Below are 21,188 nucleotides of genomic sequence, written 5' to 3'. Positions count from 1 at the left end.
GTGCAGAGCAGATGAAGTCCCTGACCAGCTTCTCGAAGCATTTGCTTACGATGGGGGTCAGGGCTACAGGTCGCCAGTCGTTCAATGAGGAGATGGTGGAGGATTTGGGTACAGGGACGATGGTGGCCATTTTGAAGCAGGCTGGGACTACAGACAGAGAGAGGGAAAGGTTGAAGATGTGCGTGAACACTCCAGCCAGCTGAGCCGCGCATGACTTGAGGACGCGGCCGGGAATCCCGTCCGGACCAGTAGCTTTGCGTGCGTTCACCTTCCTGAAGCACTTCCGCACATCCTCCTCAGACACAGTGTGCGCACTGACGTCATCCGCGGTGCGCACACTGTCTCTAAGTGTGTTACACTAATACTGTTAAAATCCTTCCTTTAAAGTTAGAATGTCAAGCGACCCCCCCTCCGACCCTCACCCACTGTGTTGTTGTCGGGTTTACGGCTGGTAAGCTATGCTAATTTAACTGTTTATGTAGCTTCACTCATTCACCTGCAGACACAGACGGCTATCAGAATGGTCACACGTCTTCTTAGAGGACGTTCCAGGTGAACACGCGCGGTGAGTTACAGCCAGCGAGGAGTCACGCAGTTTTTGCGTGCATGTCTGTGCTCGTGGACATTTGTGAGCAGAAACACTTATTATTAAATTATGCACTTACACTCAGAGTTAGAAATGAAATATTTGTATTAGAGGGAAGGAGTATAACAAACTATAAATGAAGCTAATTTGCACATTTTATTCTGCTTTTCTAATCAAAAAATTGTTAATGCAAGAAAAATATCCAAATATTAACAGGAAAATCTCAAACCAAACTCTTTCCACCCCTCTGTAAAATCAATATTTAATATCAATGACTTACATGAAATACAGTTAAGTAATAAAATGAAAGAAAACAAGTGAGCACTACTGCATATAAACTCGACTAGATACATACACATATACACTTGTGCTAACAATTCAAGAAACATTTGGTATATTTTATATCCCCCCTCTGTCCTTTTTTCCGGATCCTTGTAGTACTTTGGTAGTAGTATTGTGGTCTTAGGAGCTGATGTGTCAGTGGAAATGAAAACAGCTAAACTGTGACAGCAAAATGTTAAGAATGCATATTCTCATCCAAGGTGGCATGCTGTGGCTTTTACAGAAATGCAAGCGGAGATGACCACCTCAATTTTTAGAAGCACTCCTTTAATAAAAGTAGCAATGAAACCACCTTACTACACATGAATCTGTATTATTGGCAAATTGCTCTTAAAGTATCAAGAGTATTCTGCAGAACACATTGTTCCCCATCGGTGTTATACGGTTACAAGGTTGGTCTGAATTTAAATGCTTCATATGCTGTTTGAGCTACAGCAGGGGTCCCCAATCCCAGTCCGCGAGGGCTGGTTTCCTGCAGGTTTTAGATGTGTCCTTGATCCACCACAGCTGATTTAAATGGATAAATTACCTTCTCAACACGTCTTGAAGTTCTCCAGAGGCCTGGTAACAAACTAATCATGTGATTCAGGTGTGTTGACCCAGGGTGAGATCTGAAACCTGCAGGGACACCGGCCCTCGCGGACTGGGATTGGGGACCCCTGATCTACAGTAATGTATTATATTCTAAAATGATGCTAAATGATAAAAATGAAGGTGTTGGCAAAACAGCTGGTTAAACTATCTTCAGCTAGAAACCTTCTGCTAAAGTAGACAGTGAATAATTTTTTTTTGTAAATGTGTTTTTATATTTATATATATTAATTATTATATTGATGAATTAATTCATTACTGCCATTGTTTGTATTGGCAAAATTTAGTAGATGACATACCAATATATGTGGACAGCCCGTTCTCATTCCCGACGTGTAACATACCGACCATTAGTCGCGCTCCGAGGTGTCCCATAGACACGTGAAAGGTAACCTTCCGCATCTATTTGATACGCGCCGGATTGTGGATGACATCCAATAGAATGACGCTCCCGGTGTAATACACGTTCCAGCTGTGTATTCCAGCCATAACCCTAACCTTAATCCTAACCCGTATCATAACCTAATCGTGTTAGATAGTGTTTTCCAAAGCAATTACAGTAAAATAAACATACACGTGTAGATTGATTCGAAATGGTTCTCATGTTTCCTCATTTTTCCGAACAAGTAACACAGGGACATGTTGGGTGGCCAAAAGCGTAACATACTGACGATTTGTCACCTATAGTGTAACATTTTACACTTTGAGAGTGAGAATGTGTTGATGTGGATTCTTAATATGAAATTATAGTTTACATACAAATAATCCTTACAGTCTGAAAATTACAGCACAAATATCCTGTCACATTTGATCTCTGTGAGGTCAGAGGTCAAATTTACAAATTAGTACCTCTTATCTGTGACCTACTCCTACATAAGGTTTGTGTAATCAGAGTAAAACGCCTGTGCAATGTTTTAATACAATAATTGCTACTAAAATCTTTGATTTGAAAGGAATGACAAACAAACACGTTCAGTCTAAGCTGAAAATGTATACATTTGTGTGACAATGAAAACACGCAGAATTCACAATATAATCTTTTTTGGATCTTTTTATTGATTAAAAATACATTTAGAGTGCCCAATACGATAAGTTGTGTATTAGATGGCACAAAACCCCAATAATTTGACAATTCCCTCTGAGCAAGCACTGGGCGACGGTGGGGAGTAAAAACTTCCTTTTAACAGGGAGAAAACTCCGGCAGAACCAGGCTCAGTGAGGAACGGCCATCTGCCTCGACCGGTCAAGGGTTTTTAAAATGACTCGATTAGATGTTAAATAAATTGAAACTGAAAATGCTACGTCCAGATGAACAGAATCTACTTTTAGGATCTTACATAACAGTAACCAAGTATTTTCTGCCTGCGATCCATACAGCATGACCCGCACAGAGAAAGAAGCTTGTCATGAAATGTTCACTTTCCAATACAGTGATGGCATGCTCCTTGAAAACCTTTATAATTATATCATCTGCATATTCATGGTCTAATTCCATGAATGTCAGTATGACATCTGGCTCTTTCCATTTCTGTATTAAAGAGCTGTAAACCATATCACTGATGAACATCACATTATCAACTTTGATCTTTTTAAGTCTAGGCCAGAGTTTTATGAACAGCCGTTGGGTGATGGCATCAACTTTTTCAGTAGAGGAAGGTGAACTGGCATTTTTATTGACATGTGTCACCACCTTCTTGATACAGGCTTCTACAGATAACCTGTAATTTTCAGCCTCTTCAGCATCACACAGGGCTGGATTCTGCATAGTGTCGATCAGGTGATTTTTAATGATATCGACCGTCAGTTTTCTCAACACTGGGTCCTCGTTGTTCAGTAACATCAGTAAATGTTTTTCTTTACAGAATGTTTTCTGACGTAGCTCTTTGTAAATGGCCCGGTCCAGATCTTTCAGGTTTTTTTTATGTATATGCAAATCTTTGATACTGTTGTCAGACAACACGTGTTTTGTTTTTGTTTTTTTCTTGTGTCCCGTTTGGATCTTTAGCCATCAGAATTGTTGTCTTAAGGCCAAGAAAGATGCCAAACGGATTTATTTTACCAAGTGGATCATCATGGCCTTGCCATATTGGTCCATTTGATTGACCTTTATTATAATTACTTAAATAAATTGAAACTGAAAATCCTGCGTCCAGATAAACAAAATCTACTTTTAGGGACTTACACAACAGTAACCAAGTATTTTCTGCCTGCGATCCATACAGCATGACCCACACAGAGAAAGAAGCTTGTGATGAAATGTTCACTTTCCAATACAGTGATGGCATGCTCCTTGAAAACCTTTACAATTACATCATCTGCATATTCATGGTCTAATACCATGAATATGTATGACATCTGGCTCTTTCCATTTCTGTATTAAGGAGCTATAAACCATATCACATTATCAACTTTGATCTTTTTAAGTCTAGGCCAGAGTTTTATGAACAGCCGTTGGGTGATGGCATCAACTTTTTCCGTAGAGGAAGGTGAACTGGCATTTTTAATGACAAGTGTCACCACCTTCTTGATGCAGGCTTCCACAGATAACCTGTAATTTTCAGCCTCTTCAGCTTCACACAGGGCTGGATTCTGGGTCCTCCTCGTTCAATCCGGTTGTTCAGTCTGACGTCACTAGCCGTGTCTGGACCTAAACTCCGCTGCAGGTTCACATGTCAAACGATCACTATGGCATTACTGAGAGTTGAAAAACTGTCTAAAGTCTTTCATCTTTAATAAAATGATCAGCGTTCTGTTCTACCAGGTGTAACAATTGAGTTTAACATCCAGGCACCCATGAAAACGAAATTTATGACATTTAACGGAGTTAGAAGTTAGCAGGGAGTTAGCTCGCTAGCTTCTATCTAAATACAATATAGCATGTCCTGACTGCGGGGTTTTGGAAACAAATTAAACCCTACAGCTGTTATCACTTCCAGCATAAATGAAGACAGGAAACTAAACAGCAGTGACGTTTGTAGGGTTACTGAAGTTGGGCTAGCTGGTATATAATGATGTGCTACGTGACCGCTAGCGACACAGCTATGTTAGCATAATATAAACAAGCTAACTTTTTTTCCCCCACTCGATAAAGTTAACGTGAGTGTTCTCGGTGGAGGACTCCACCACCCCGTTCACACAGAAACTAAACCACATTTTTTTGGCTAAATATGATTTGAACAAATTAAACAACATGGCAGCGGGGGCCCCCGAAATTATTTATTTATTTTAAAAAGCGGTGGGGGGTTTGCCATGAGCGAGCTAGCTTATTTTGTCGGGTTTCTTTCGTTCGGTGGTATGGCGAACACCCCCTACATGAAATACACGTAGGGGGTGTCGTGGAGGCTTGTCAGACATGAGCGCGCCTGTTTGGAAGGGATGCTTGTCGGATTTACATTATTTTGTGACATGGCGATTTTTATACGAAAACTTTAAAGCACTATTTCATGATGGAAAACATTAAAGTTGCTCACGAGGGCATTCAAGCAGCACGATTGAGTAAAACAGTCTAGGGGGGGATCTTAAATGAGGTAGTAAACACATATAAATGCACATTAAAAGAAACAGTACTTGCCTTCAGAAAGTTGAGATGAACACCTTAGCTGCATCCAGCTCCTGGCGTAAAAAGCCTCGTGTTCACATTAAGGCAGACGGCCAGGTGGCTTTCAGTCCTTGCAAAAGTGCATCGTAGACCCCGTAGTATCCAAAAATATGACATGCACATGCGTGCTCAGGCACAGAAAGGCGCCAACAGCTTCAACTCATGTAAAACTTGAATTCATTCATTTGCCAGCATAGAACGCGGAAGTGTTAGTGCAAGTAGTCCATTCAAGTTTTACATGAGTTGAAGCTGTTGGCGCCTTTCTGTGCCTGAGCACGCATGCGCATGTCATATTTTTGGATACTACGGGGTCTACGATGCACTTTTGCAAGGACTGAAAGCCACCTGGCCGTCTGCCTTAATGCGAACACGAGGCTTTTTACGCCAGGAGCTGGATGCAGCTAAGGTGTTCATCTCAACTTTCTGAAGGCAAGTACTGTTTCTTTTAATGTGCATTTATATGTGTTTACTACCTCATTTAAGATCCCCCCCTAGACTGTTTTACTCAATCGTGCTGCTTGAATGCCCTCGTGAGCAACTTTAATGTTTTCCATCATGAAATAGTGCTTTAAAGTTTTCGTATAAAAATCGCCATGTCACAAAATAATGTAAATCCGACAAGCATCCCTTCCAAACAGGCGCGCTCATGTCTGACAAGCCTCCACGACACCCCCTACGTGTATTTCATGTAGGGGGTGTTCGCCATACCACCGAACGAAAGAAACCCGACAAAATAAGCTAGCTCGCTCATGGCAAACCCCCCACCGCTTTTTAAAATAAATAAATAATTTCGGGGGCCCCCGCTGCCATGTTGTTTAATTTGTTCAAATCATATTTAGCCAAAAAAATGTGGTTTAGTTTCTGTGTGAACGGGGTGGTGGAGTCCTCCACCGAGAACACTCACGTTAACTTTATCGAGTGGGGGGAAAAAAAGTTAGCTTGTTTATATTATGCTAACATAGCTGTGTCGCTAGCGGTCACGTAGCACATCATTATATACCAGCTAGCCCAACTTCAGTAACCCTACAAACGTCACTGCTGTTTAGTTTCCTGTCTTCATTTATGCTGGAAGTGATAACAGAGCTGTAGGTTTTAATTTGTTTCCAAAACCCCGCAGTCAGGACATGCTATATTGTATTTAGATAGAAGTTAGCAGGGAGTTAGCTCGCTAGCTTCTAACTCCGTTAAATGTCATAAATTCCGTTTTCATGGGTGCCTGGATGTTAAACTCAATTGTTACACCTGGTAGAACAGAACGCTGATCATTTTATTAAAGATGAAAGACTTTAGACAGTTTTTCAACTCTCAGTAATACCATAGTGATCGTTTGATATGTGAACCTGCAGCGGAGTTTAGGTCCAGACACGGCTAGTGACGTCAGACTGAACAACCGGATTGGTGTTAGAATTTACCATGTCAGCCAATCAAAAAAATGATATGGCAACATGCGGCACTTGGTTGTTTAGGGAGAAGGTGCAGTTTTAGGAGTGACACCCGCGACGGAAAGCGGCGAGCAAAAGAAAGAGAACGCAAGTTTTCATATGTGAGACATTAGTGATGTTTAGCGTTTTTGGAGGCTAGAGTTAGTGTGTAGTGTAGTTATTGTTTTGTATTGTGTCAGTTATACTGCTGAATGTCACATTTGCTCCAAAAAAGCCATCAAAAGCAGATTCTAGTGTAAACGCTGTTCCCACAGGGAAAACAGGACTGATACACCTCCTGTTGTCAGACCTGCAGGGTTTAGGCCTGTGCTGTTCTCTTCTGTCTTATACTGAACACAAACTTTTTTTTTTTCTTTTTTTTTTTTTTGGACCGGCACAAATAATTTGTGTGCCTTCTTATTTGCTGCAGAACACCTGATTGTTCTGTAAATAGATTTAGATGGTTATATAAAAAATGCCTGAGGCCTTGGCTGCATTTTTAGGTAAATAGTACCATATAACTTTGTTTGCAAAACTTGTGCATGAACCGGAAGTTCCCAAATTGATATAAAAATAATTTTTTTTTAGCAACAACACTAAATGCGTTTTTAAAACAAAATGTTAGGTTTCAAGTTTAGGAGGAAAGTTGCTTCAACTAAGTTATCCATCAGAACCTAAAAATCTAAATGCAGTGGGTTGCCTTGAGTTTAAGTTTTCGCAACAATTTTTTATTTTTGTATTTATTAATTTTACAGTGTTGATGCTGTGCTCACACGGGCTACAAAGAAATCGCACTACAAACCTTCTAAAAAAAACTCCACAGGTATCTTTGAAGAAACACCTGTTGTCTGACGACACAATCAAAGATCTGCACATCAATGGAATAAAAATCTCGAAAGGGCCACCTAAACATAATATATAATGTTCTGACTGAGAGACGTTTTGAAAAAATTTAAACGTACAGCTCTGCTATCACTTCCAACATAAATGAAGACAGAAAACTAAACAGCAGTGACTTTTTTTTTTTTTTTTTTTTTAGGGTTACTGAGGTTGGACTAGCTGGTACATAATGATGTACTACGAGATCACTAGCGATACAGCTATGTTAGCATAACATAAACACAGTGAAGCTGGAGGATGAAAGCTAACCTTTTTCCATTCGATAAAATTTATGTGAGGGTTCCCAAAGGTTAGGGACGAATTCAATCGCATGGCAGGATGCTGTTGCAGATTAAACAGCGCCTCTTCACAGCTCTGTGGGCACAAAATAGAAGTACTACAAGGACATAGGGAAAAGGGACAAAGAGGGGAGGGATATAAAATATTCCAAATGTTTCTTGAATTGTTAGCACAGTGTATATGTGTATGTATCTATCCATCGATTCACTTACGCCAGGGGTGGGCAAATCCAGGCCCCGAGGGCCGGTGTCCTGCAGGTTTTAGATCTCGCCTTGGGTCAACACACCTGAATCGCATGATTAGTTCGTTACCAGGCCTCTGGAGAACTTCAGGACATTTTCAGGAGCTAATTTAGCCATTTATATCAGCTGTGTTGGTTCAAGGACACATCTAAAACCTGCAGGGACACCGGCCCCCAAGGCCTGGAGTTGCCCACCCCTAACTTCCGCTTTTCCTTTTCAGGGTCGCAGGGGGTGCTGGAGCCTATGGCAGCTATCTCAGGGCAAGAGGCAGGGTACGCCCTGGACAGGTCGCTAGTCTGTCACAGGGCTAAACATTCGTACTCACATTCACTCATACCTATGGGCAATTTAGATTTTTCCAAAAACAATGGGCAATTAAGATTTTTCACGTGCCTCCAAAGACGCAAAGGTGTCGCCATCTGACATGATTCAGCAGCGCCTCTTCACAGCTCTGTGGTCACAAGTTGAGCAAAAGCCTCTCAAAATCACACACAGGGGGATTAAAAAACTTGAAAAGGTGATTTTTAAAGACATAACAAAGCGGCTGGACATTAGCCCTGATCTCGTGATCATTGCGCTAGCCGTAGGTCAGCCGTACCTAGAGGTGATCATTTCCATATTTGAAGATCACCACTTCGGTAAAAACCTGCTGGCAAGGTTCTTCTCGTGGTGCGTTAGAGCCGAGGATGACGAGGACAAAGAAACTAAAGCCATGTCTGAAACACGTTTAGAAGAATTTAAAAGTAATATATTTCGGATACTGGAGAAAAAATCATCATCTGGCATTAGTGTCAGCGATGATGATGAAGAGGAACATGTGAGCGCACTCATTGATGCTGTGCTCACACGTGTTGAAAATAATTCGCACTACAGACCTTCTAAAAAACTCCACAGGTATCTGTTAAAACACGTGTTGTAATTATAATAAAGGTCAATCAAATGGACCAATATGGCAAGGCCATGATGATCCACTTGGTAAAATAAATCCGCTTGGCATCTTTCTTGGCCTTAAGACAACAATTCTTATGGCTAAAGATCCAAACGGGACACACAAAAAAACACATGTTGTCTGACAACAGGATCAAAGATCTGCATATACATGAAAAAAAACTGAAAGATCTGGACAGGGCCATTTACCAAGAGCTACGTCAGAAAACATTCTGTAAAGAAAAACATTTACTGATGTTACTGAACAACGAGGACCCAGTGTTGAGAAAACTGACGGTCGATATCATTAAAAATCACCTGATCGACACTATGCAGAATCCAGCTCTGTGTGATGCTGAAGAGGCTGAAAATTACAGGTTATCTGTGGAAGCCTGTATCAAGAAGGTGGTGACACGTGTCAATAAAAATGCCAGTTCACCTTCCTCTACTGAAAAAGTTGATGCCATCACCCAACGGCTGTTCATAAAACTCTGGCCTAGACTTAAAAAGATCAAAGTTGATAATGTGATATTCATCAGTGATTGTCAGGGTCCCTGAGCAGTTATGAATTATATTATTATTATTATTATTGTATGTATATTTGGTGTTGCTGTCCTTCTCCCTGTTTGCGTGTGTGTATATGTGTTTCAGTGGGCGCCTTCAGGCCTGGTGGGTGTGGCCCTGCTGATGGTCTGGCCACACCCGAAGCCACACACCTGCTGCTGGTCAGGCCTCGTCGGGGGTGCTACTTAGGAGAGTCTTGGAGCTCCCACCAACGCGGGATCATTGCGTGAGTCTCCACGTTAGTCATCCATTTGAACTGAGTTAGTGTATGTATGCCCGCGGTTATGTGTCCTGACGGCTGCGTCTATTGTGTCCCCAGGAGAAGTGTGGAGCGCCAGACAGCAGCCAGCACGAGGAGTGCTGAGACACGGGAGCGGAGAGCACTGAGACACGGACTGGTCACGGAGAGACACGACACGGGAGTCAGGGGAAACCACGGGGATTTATTGTTGTTATTTCCACACACTGTAAATAAACGTACTGCTTGTACATAGAGCACTGCGCCTGGGTCCTCCTTCCCCACACCCCCCACGGTTTGCCATGCCAAACCGTGACAGTGATATGGTTTACAGCTCTTTAATACAGAAATGGAACAGAAATTATTCACTGTCTACTTTAGCAGAAGGTTTTTAGCTGAAGATAGTTTAACCAGCTGTACCTATCCGCTGGAACGTTAAAGACAATACAATTACACTGCAAAGCAAGACACAAGTAGGCAAAGTTCTTCATGTTACTCGTGCACGGGAGAGACCGGACAGAGCGCCGTTCCTTCGTCTGACCCCAGTTGCTCTCGTCTGTCCTCCCGTACCACTGTCCTTTTATTGAGGTTACATGAATATGCATAGGTTCATTAACATACGACGTCTACATACAAACAAAGAGTACCTTGCCTGTGTGTGTGTGTGTGTGTTGCTGATCAAAGGGTCAAACATCCTTGGTCAGGAAGAGGGTAGACTAGACCCCCCCCCCCCCCCCCCCCCCGGTGAGGAAGTCCAGAAGTTCATCTAAACAGAAAAGCACTTAGACTAGAACAGACGTAGCTACGTTAATCCTACCATAAAACAATTAAGACAAGATGCAACCTCTTCCCATGCTCCCAGGATGTAGGTGTGGAATACACACCAAGCCTTTTGTAGCCTGCTAGAGATCACACCTCCTGTCACTACACAATTGATTATACACCTCTAAGAATATATGGTTAAATATTTCTAAGCATAAATGACAATCAACAATACAAACTCTAACACCTTCATTTTTATCATTTAGCATCATTTTAGAATATAATACATTACTGTAGATCAGGGGTCCCCAATCCCAGTCCGCGAGGGCCGGTGTCCCTGCAGGTTTCAGATCTCACCCTGGGTCAACACACCTGAATCACATGATTAGTTTGTTACCAGGCCTCTGGAGAACTTCAAGACGTGTTGAGAAGGTAATTTATCCATTTAAATCAGCTGTGGTGGATCAAGGACACATCTAAAACCTGCAGGAAACCAGCCCTCGCGGACTGGGATTGGGGACCCCTGCTGTAGCTCAAACAGCATATGAAGCATTTAAATTCAGACCAACCTTATAACCGTATAACACCGATGGGGAACAATGTGTTCTGCAGAATACTCTTGATACTTTAAGAGCAATTTGCCAATAATACAGATTCATGTGTAGTAAGGTGGTTTCATTGCTACTTTTATTAAAGGAGTGCTTCTAAAAATTGAGGTGGTCATCTCCGCTTGCATTTCTGTAAAAGCCACAGCATGCCACCTTGGGTGAGAATATGCATTCTTAACATTTTGCTGTCACAGTTTAGCTGTTTTCATTTCCACTGACACATCAGCTCCTAAGACCACAATACTACTACCAAAGTACTACAAGGATCCGGAAAAAAGGACAGAGGGGGGATATAAAATATACCAAATGTTTCTTGAATTGTTAGCACAAGTGTATATGTGTATGTATCTAGTCGAGTTTATATGCAGTAGTGCTCACTTGTTTTCTTTCATTTTATTACTTAACTGTATTTCATGTAAGTCATTGATATTAAATATTGATTTTACAGAGGGGTGGTAAGAGTTTGGTTTGAGATTTTCCTGTTAATATTTGGATATTTTTCTTGCATTAACAATTTTTTGATTAGAAAAGCAGAATAAAATGTGCAAATTAGCTTCATTTATAGTTTGTTATACTCCTTCCCTCTAATACAAATATTTCATTTCTAACTCTGAGTGTAAGTGCATAATTTAATAATAAGTGTTTCTGCTCACAAATGTCCACGAGCACAGACATGCACGCAAAAACTGCGTGACTCCTCGCTGGCTGTAACTCACCGCGCGTGTTCACCTGGAACGTCCTCTAAGAAGACGTGTGACCATTCTGATAGCCGTCTGTGTCTGCAGGTGAATGAGTGAAGCTACATAAACAGTTAAATTAGCATAGCTTACCAGCCGTAAACCCGACAACAACACAGTGGGTGAGGGTCGGAGGGGGGGTCGCTTGACATTCTAACTTTAAAGGAAGGATTTTAACAGTATTTGCTGTGGGTTAAAGCAGTGGACCAGCAGGCTACATGTTTGAATCCAAACAAGTTTCACTCAATCCCAACAACTGAGGGTCGCCATTGTATAGCGGTCGCTAGGGTAACGTCACGTCGCCGTCATATCGGATGTGGGCGGGGCTTAGCGCTAGAATCCCTTTGATCCTTTCATGTCTTGTGTGACATCACCTTGGTAAAAGTCTATAAATAGAACCATTTGCACAGGGTTAGTCACAAGGTAAGTTTAGTAAGAGGGAGTAAGAGGCATTAATGTCTGAGACACAAACTCAGCAACTTACACAAAATTCAGAATCAAGTCCAGATTGTAAAAAAGTTATATCATTTGAAAATATGAATTCTGCCATTGAAACAACCGATGCGATTCAAAGCTGCGCCACTGAAGACGACTCTGAATGTAGTGTCGTCCCTGGCGTAAACATTTTACGGAGCGACGAGGGGAAATCGAAGCACTGTGTGTGCTACCCTCAGTCATGCAACCAGCAACAGAATCCGGGGGATCCAGAGTCAGTTGATCTCCAGGAACCTCCGGTGTCAGAAGAGCAGCTGCTCGTTAAAGAGCTAATAAATGCTGTTATTACACGTGCCTCCAAAGAGGCAAAGGTGTCGCCATCGGAAATGATTCAGCAGCGCCTCTTCACAGCTCTGTGGGCACAAGTTGAGCAAAAGCCTCTCAAAATCACACACAGGGGGATTAAAAAACTTGAAAAGGTGATTTTTAAAGACATAACAAAGCGGCTGGACATTAGCCCTGATCTCGTGATCATTGCGCTAGCCGTAGGTCAGCCGTACCTAGAGGTGATCATTTCCATATTTGAAGATCACCTCTTCCGTAAAAGCCTACTGGCAAGGTTCTTCTCGTGGTGCGTTAGAGCCGAGGATGACGAGGACGAACAAACTAAAGCCATGTCTGAAACACGTTTAGAAGAATTTAGAAGTAATATATTTCGGATACTGGAGAAAAAATCATCATCTGGCATTAGTGTCAGCGATTATGATGATGATGAAGAAGAACATGTGAGCGCACTCATTGATGCTGTGCTCACACGAGCTGCAAATAAATCGCACTACAGACCTTCTAAAAAACTCCACAGGTATCTGTTAAAACACGTGTTGTCTGACAACAGGATCAAAGATCTGCATATACATGAAAAAAAACTGAAAGATCTGGACAGGGCCATTTACCAAGAGCTACGTCAGAAAACATTCTGTAAAGAAAAACATTTACTGATGTTACTGAACGACGAGGACCCAGTGTTGAGAAAACTGACGGTCGATATCATTAAAAATCACCTGATCGACACTATGCAGAATCCAGCCCTGTGTGATGCTGAAGAGGCTGAAAATTACAGGTTATCTGTAGAAGCCTGTATCAAGAAGGTGGTGACACGTGTCAATAAAAATGCCAGTTCACCTTCCTCTACTGAAAAAGTTGATGCCATCACCCAACGGCTGTTCATAAAACTCTGGCCTAGACTTAAAAAAATCAAAGTTGATAATGTGATGTTCATCAGTGATATGGTTTACAGCTCTTTAATACACAAATGGAAAGAGCCAGATGTCATACTGACATTCATGGAATTAGACCATGAATATGCAGATGATATAATTGTAAAGCTTTTCAAGGAGCATGCCATCACTGTATTGGAAAGTGAACATTTCATGACAAGCTTCTTTCTCTGTGTGGGTCATGCTGTATGGATCGCAGGCAGAAAATACTTGGTTACTGTTATGTAAGACCCTAAAAGTAGATTCTGTTCATCTGGACGTAGCATTTTCAGTTTCAATTTATTTAACATCTAATCGAGTCATTTTAAAAACCCTTGACCGGTCGAGGCAGATGGCCGTTCCTCACTGAGCCTGGTTCTGCCGGAGTTTTCTCCCTGTTAAAAGGAAGTTTTTACTCCCCACCGTCGCCTAGTGCTTGCTCAGAGGGAATTGTCAAATTATTGGGGTTTTGTTTTGTGCCATCTAATACACAACTTATCGTATTGGGCACTCTAAATGTATTTTTAATCAATAAAAAGATCCAAAAAAGATTATATTGTGAATTCTGCGTGTTTTCATTGTCACACAAATGTATACATTTTCAGCTTAGACTGAACGTGTTTGTTTGTCATTCCTTTCAAATCAAAGATTTTAGTAGCAACTATTGTATTAAAACATTGCACAGGCGTTTTACTCTGATTACACAAACCTTATGTAGGAGTAGGTCACAGATAAGAGGTACTAATTTGTAAATTTGACCTCTGACCTCACAGAGATCAAATGTGACAGGATATTTGTGCTGTAATTTTCAGACTGTAAGGATTATTTGTATGTAAACTATAATTTCATATTAAGAATCCACATCAACACATTCTCACTCTCAAAGTGTAAAATGTTACACTATAGGTGACAAATCGTCAGTATGTTACGCTTTTGGCCACCCAACATGTCCCTGTGTTACTTGTTCGGAAAAATGAGGAAACATGAGAACCATTTCGAATCAATCTACACGTGTATGTTTATTTTACTGTAATTGCTTTGGAAAACACTATCTAACACGATTAGGTTATGATACGGGTTAGGATTAAGGTTAGGGTTATGGCTGGAATACACAGCTGGAACGTGTATTACACCGGGAGCGTCATTCTATTGGATGTCATCCACAATCCGGCGCGTATCAAATAGATGCGGAAGGTTACCTTTCACGTGTCTATGGGACACCTCGGAGCACGACTAATGGTCGGTATGTTACACGTCGGGAATGAGAACGGGCTGTCCACATATATTGGTATGTCATCTACTAAATTTTGCCAATACAAACAATGGCAGTAATGAATTAATTCATCAATATAATAATTAATATATATAAATATAAAAACACATTTACAAAAAAAAATTATTCACTGTCTACTTTAGCAGAAGGTTTCTAGCTGAAGATAGTTTAACCAGCTGTTTTGCCAACACCTTCATTTTTATCATTTAGCATCATTTTAGAATATAATACATTACTGTAGATCAGGGGTCCCCAATCCCAGTCCGCGAGGGCCGGTGTCCCTGCAGGTTTCAGATCTCACCCTGGGTCAACACACCTGAATCACATGATTAGTTTGTTACCAGGCCTCTGGAGAACTTCAAGACGTGTTGAGAAGGTAATTTATCCATTTAAATCAGCTGTGGTGGATCAAGGACACATCTAAAACCTGCAGGAAACCAGCCCTCGCGGACTGGGATTGGGGACCCCTGCTGTAGCTCAAACAGCATATGAAGCATTTAAATTCAGACCAACCTTATAACCGTATAACACCGATGGGGAACAATGTGTTCTGCAGAATACTCTTGATACTTTAAGAGCAATTTGCCAATAATACAGATTCATGTGTAGTAAGGTGGTTTCATTGCTACTTTTATTAAAGGAGTGCTTCTAAAAATTGAGGTGGTCATCTCCGCTTGCATTTCTGTAAAAGCCACAGCATGCCACCTTGGATGAGAATATGCATTCTTAACATTTTGCTGTCACAGTTTAGCTGTTTTCATTTCCACTGACACATCAGCTCCTAAGACCACAATACTACTACCAAAGTACTACAAGGATCCGGAAAAAAGGACAGAGGGGGGATATAAAATATACCAAATGTTTCTTGAATTGTTAGCACAAGTGTATATGTTTATGTATCTAGTCGAGTTTATATGCAGTAGTGCTCACTTGTTTTCTTTCATTTTATTACTTAACTGTATTTCATGTAAGTCATTGATATTAAATATTGATTTTACAGAGGGGTGGTAAGAGTTTGGTTTGAGATTTTCCTGTTAATATTTGGATATTTTTCTTGCATTAACAATTTTTTGATTAGAAAAGCAGAATAAAATGTGCAAATTAGCTTCATTTATAGTTTACACCCACTGTGTTGTTGTCGGGTTTACGGCTGGTAAGCTATGCTAATTTAACTGTTTATGTAGCTTCACTCATTCACCTGCAGACACAGACGGCTATCAGAATGGTCACACGTCTTCTTAGAGGACGTTCCAGGTGAACACGCGCGGTGAGTTACAGCCAGCGAGGAGTCACGCAGTTTTTGCGTGCATGTCTGTGCTCGTGGACATTTGTGAGCAGAAACACTTATTATTAAATTATGCACTTACACTCAGAGTTAGAAATGAAATATTTGTATTAGAGGGAAGGAGTATAACAAACTATAAATGAAGCTAATTTGCACGTTTTATTCTGCTTTTCTCATCAAAAAATGATAATGCAAGAAAAATATCCAAATATTAACAGAAAAAAGTGAAACCAAACTCTCCCATATTTTATATCCCTCCCCTCTTTTTCCTTTTTTCCAGATCCTCCACACGTGACACACGGGCAGCATGGTGGCACGGTTAGCACTGTTGCCTCACAGCAAGCAGGTCCTGAGTTCAATTCCACCATCAGGCCAGGGTCTTTCTGTGTGGAGTTTGCATGTTCTGCCTGGTTTCCTCCTGTGGTCCAAAAGACATGCAGTTAGTGGGAATGGGTTAATTGAAAAATCTGAATTGCCCATCGGTGTGAGTGAATGTGAGTACGAATGTTTAGCCCTGTGACAGACTAGCGACCTGTCCAGAGCATACCCTGCCTCTCGCCCTAAGATAGCTCCCATAGGCTCCAGTGACCCTGAAAAGGAAAAGTGCAAGTGAATGGGTGGATAGATACACATATACACTTGTGCTGACAATTCAAGAAACATTTGGAATATTTTATGTCCCTCCCCTCTTTTTCATTTTTTCCAGGTCCTTGTAGTACTTCGTGGTCTTAGGAGCTTGAAAGAGGATGACTGGACTTCTTTACGTTGTTTGAATACACAGGAAACAGACATTAGCAATAGAAAAACAGGATGACAAACATAACAGCCTTTACTTATGTAGCAGGTTTGTCAGAGAAACTCGAGAGAATTTTCTCCAAGAACAACATCCCAGTGCACTTCAGACTCAGCCACACCCTCAGACAACAACTGGTTCATCCCAAGGACAAAACTCCACGACACGGGGTATGCCGTGCAGTGAGGAATGCTTGGACTTCTACATTGACTGTAGAAACCAGAGAGCCACTCCCTATAAACGCATGGCACAACATAGAAGAGCCTCCTCGACAGGGCAAGACTCAGACTTGCATCTGCAGGACAAAAGTCACACCTTCAGATGGTTTGAAAATCAGCCCAAATAATCACCCCTCCACCCCTGTGCTTTATGGTTAGCATGACGTGTTTGGTCTCGCCTGTGCAAAGGACATTTTACCAGAAGTCTTGTGGTTTGCTCAGATGTGGCTTTGCATACATACATACTGTATTCTTTATAGACAGAAGAGGCTTTTAACATGCTGACTGAGGCCTGTAGAGTCTGAGATGTGGCTCCTGGGGTGAATTTTGTTCCAGGAAGATTATGGCTTTGTGTTAACACACCTGAATGCTCCCCTTCAGAGGTGACAGTCTGCTTTAAAGTAGATGCTCACACTTACTAACGCTCAACTAACCAAATGCATTTGATTACCAGCACCTGGAAGCAACTGACCAGGGGAGCCACCATAGGGGTGGGGAGGCACTGGCCTCCCCTGACAAGACTGCCTTATGTTGGTAATAACTTTAATAAATGTAAGCACATGAGAGAGTAAGACACCCTACAATGAACTTGTCATGGGGTTAGTGTTTCACAGGACTGCAGAGAGCCCTGTGAAAATGTTCTCTTTGCTGTTCATCATCTGCTTTTTAAATGAATAGTTTATTAAATATGAATGTTCACTTGTTCTCTTTTAAATTTAAAGACAGGTGGGTTGTGAAGCAGTTGTTTTGGGCTGTAATTTGTGACCCACCAACTGAAATGAGTTTGACAGCCCTGCCCTAATCCAGAGTGAAATGCAAAATGAGCTGTTAGTATGTATCTAGGGGTGATTTAAAGAGCGTTGCCCTCTCAGAATCAATCCAGACTGATTTAAATAGATCTCAGTGAAGTTGGCTTAGTGCAGGTCAGCGTGTGTAGAAGATCACATGCTCCCTGATGCATACCTGAACCGCAGAAGGTGTTTGAGTGTATTACTGGTGACAAATTGTCCTCATGGCTCATGTGAGTAATGAGGACTCATTATTTGCGAGAGTCCCAAGATGAGAGCGTCCAGTACCGGCTGCTCGGGTCTGCTGCTGGCTCAACATGTTCTCATCCAACAGCTCAGCTCGACAGATTAGCCAGAGAGGGGTTGCTGTCGAGTTACTACCCTGGACCTAAATGAGAAGAAGATACTCAAGTATTAGTGTTTTTGTGAACTGCAAAAGCCCCAAATCACTTTGTGTGAACCAAAACCTCGGTGATTTAAGCTAATGTAGTGAATCAACCCCTCTTCTGACAAGACTTTAAATGGTTTTCAGCTCATTAGACACAAATTGCAGACCCTGTTTAATCTTTTGTTGAATGCATACACCTTTGATTTTCATGCATTTCCTCTGAATTATTGCTTCATGGTTATGAGGGAAAATAACCATGAAAATAAAAGGAGCTTTTATTTTGAGTGTGTGTTTGAAACACTGAGAGATGTTAGTGTCTTTGAGATTCTTAATTTGTCAGCTTTGTGTAGACACCTCAGGACTTTGTAGGTGTTTGGATATAAAGCTCACTCTGATCTGCTGATGTCTCTGTGTCTCTCCAGCAAAAGGTGATCTGATAGGGCTTCAGGATGTAAAACAATGCATCTCAAAGGTTGTGGCTCGAGAAGCAAAGAGAGCAGTATTTCCCAATGTTTCCAACATAAATAGGTCCTCATCTGAGTGGACAGAGGCTCTTCTTGGATTTTAACTGTCTCATGAATTCTGAAAAGCTGAGCAGATTTTAGTAAACTTCTGTATGTGTAACTCAACACTTGAAACCTCATGTGTGTCACAGTCCTCTTGTCCTCCTGTGGCAATCTGCATCTCTTTCCTCTCTCTGTGTGAGAGTGAGTGTGGGTTTGTCTCTTAACCTGCTTGTGTGTTTCAGAGATGGCGTTTGTTCCCATGGTTACTCTGGCTACACACCTGGAAGCTGTTTCGTATCATCCACAATCATCCAACTGTCTGCAATCCAGTGATTACCTGCCTGCTCTTTAAGGCTGAAGAGTCCCCTCCGTCGATGCCAGGTCGATGTGTAGTTCGGCTCTGCTGTGGACGTTTCCTCATCTCTGCCAGCCCGTGTGGTGAAACGAGAAAAGAAAAGCTGCGGACGAAATACCTCTCAAGATGACTCTATCTTCAATAAGCCTGTTAAACCTTTATTCTGGTGTCCTGCATTTTGAGTCCAGATCCTTCAAAAAGTGATTGTCTTGCAATTCTACAAAAAATGCAAACTAGAAACGGGAATGGACCCAACACTTGTACTTTCAAAGAAAATAATACACCATCAGACTTCTTTGTCTTAAACTGTGGTTTACCGGCTCCACATTTCCTTCATTCAACCTTGTGTGCACTTGATTCATACTTGTATAACATATAGTTATGTTGGATGACCCATCTGCTTTCACACGTAAATTACAGTGTGACACATAAAAGAATTTAAAATAAGCCACCATGATCTTGAACCTCTGTTGTACTGCGATGTTACATGATACTGGAGGAGGAGGGAGGTGGCAGTGGAGGACTGCCACCTCCCTGTTTCTGGATTTCTGTTTTTATTTCATACTTTATCATTTTTGTAGGATTATAAAACAACCACGAGTCTGGAAAGACCAGAGTTACGTGTCAAGAACACTGTTTTTAATTTTTTTTATGCAGCGTGTCATGAATGCTGAATGGTGTTTATATTTTTATGGTCGTGCGTGTGATCTGAAGATTCATGTGTAGTTCTGAACTGTGAGGGTTTGCCTCACAAGAGGTTAAAGTATTTTGAAAACAAGGTTTTATGTTTAAAGCTTTGAGAAGACTGAGAAAAGTTCTAAGAAATGTTTCATAGCAACTGAGAAAAACTGTAAGAAAATACAAATCTCAAATGATGAAACGGAGTAAGCGGTGAAATTAAATCTTCTCTCTGCTGCTTGCCACAGCAGGTCGTCTGTCTCCATCCCACTCCGTCCTCAGTATCCTGTCACGCCAACCCTCTGCATGTCCTTCACTACATCCATGAATCTTCTCTTTGGTCTTCTTTTCTTCCTCCTGCCTGGCAGCTCCATCTCCATCCCATTATCCCTCCCTGTGCTAAATTAAATAGTAAAATATCACCATGTGGGGTAAGTGGCTGGTCAAAACAAATTATATCACACAAAAGGTCTCAGCTTTACCAACATTTTGATCCAACGCTCATCTTCTAGCCATGAGCCAAAGAATCGGGAGCATCAAAGATGACTTGCACCGAAGCCTCCGGGTTTATTCACAGGAGAGATGGCACCATCTACTGAGCAGAGACGGCTGCTGCAGATACTGTGTGTGTCCACCAGCTTTATCTGTGAGATTTCCATTCATTGTTTTATGTCCAATCACGTCCAACTAATCTGTCAGCGTAGCTGTGTGTGGGCAACACTGATTCACAGCCTTTATAGTTAAAAATAGTTTTCTTTTGCTTCATTTCTGATGATTATTGCAACATCGAGAGTAAGAGACTGTGGTCATTGTGTGGTCACTGTGGTGGGTTTGATAGTTTGTGTTATTTAAATATGCAAACCAATACTTGTAATGCACTTACATAAGAGAAATATGCAAAATGAAGTGAAGTGGGAGTCGTTGTATTATACAAGCCAAGTCGCAGTGAAGTTTAATGTTTCGGCTGCTGGCACAAAAAGCGTGTGGTATCAATTGTATGACAGAAGTGAGGCAAGCATACAACATGTGAGGCCTTTTAAATGAAGTTTTACATTTTTTGTAAATAGCAGGCCTGGAGTCATCCGGCGTCTCTGCCTGTTAGAGAGTATGAGTCAAGCCCTGAAGCAACATTAACAGACAGGGAGGAACAAAACCCTCATATTCATGATGTGTCAGTGGAAATGAAAACAGCTCAACTGTGACAGCAAATTCAGAAACAAACTAAGCCTGCTCAGTAAAAACATTTATCACACAGGGTGTGCACGAGAGTTAAACTTAGTACCTGAACTCAGAAACAGCAGATAAGAAAACAGCTTTTCACGATTTTCCTTATGGAAGTAATGAACACGATGTATTGAGATAAACAATTTGACTATTATTATGCTGTTTGATGATTAAAGTCAGTTGACCCATCATAG

At 41.4% G+C, this 21,188-nt stretch overlaps 2 long non-coding RNA genes across 4 annotated transcripts; both read left to right on the top strand.

The window, feature by feature from the left end:
* Positions 1-360: 360 nt before the first annotated feature.
* Positions 361-20,670, top strand: LOC309698700. Of its 3 annotated transcripts, XR_014274151.1 has the most exons (4): positions 15,889-16,026; positions 16,325-17,589; positions 18,654-20,201; positions 20,283-20,670. It is a non-coding gene; the product is annotated as an uncharacterized lncRNA (long non-coding RNA). The 3 variants fall into 3 exon arrangements; XR_014274149.1 differs by lacking the exon at positions 15,889-16,026 and adding an exon at positions 361-451 and having other exon boundaries at positions 16,325-20,201; XR_014274150.1 differs by having other exon boundaries at positions 15,882-15,912; positions 16,325-20,201.
* Positions 3,214-9,945, top strand: LOC309698699. The gene is made up of 4 exons (XR_014274148.1): positions 3,214-4,182; positions 5,097-5,546; positions 8,180-9,676; positions 9,770-9,945. It is a non-coding gene; the product is annotated as an uncharacterized lncRNA (long non-coding RNA).
* Positions 20,671-21,188: the final 518 nt, after the last annotated feature.

This window comes from Aulonocara stuartgranti (genome assembly GCF_965226115.1).
Source record: "Aulonocara stuartgranti genome assembly, chromosome: 22".
In the NCBI taxonomy this organism is placed as follows: domain Eukaryota; kingdom Metazoa; phylum Chordata; class Actinopteri; order Cichliformes; family Cichlidae; genus Aulonocara; species Aulonocara stuartgranti.
The sequence above is the reverse complement of the archived record's forward strand: the minus strand, read 5'-3'. Positions and strand labels throughout refer to the sequence as shown.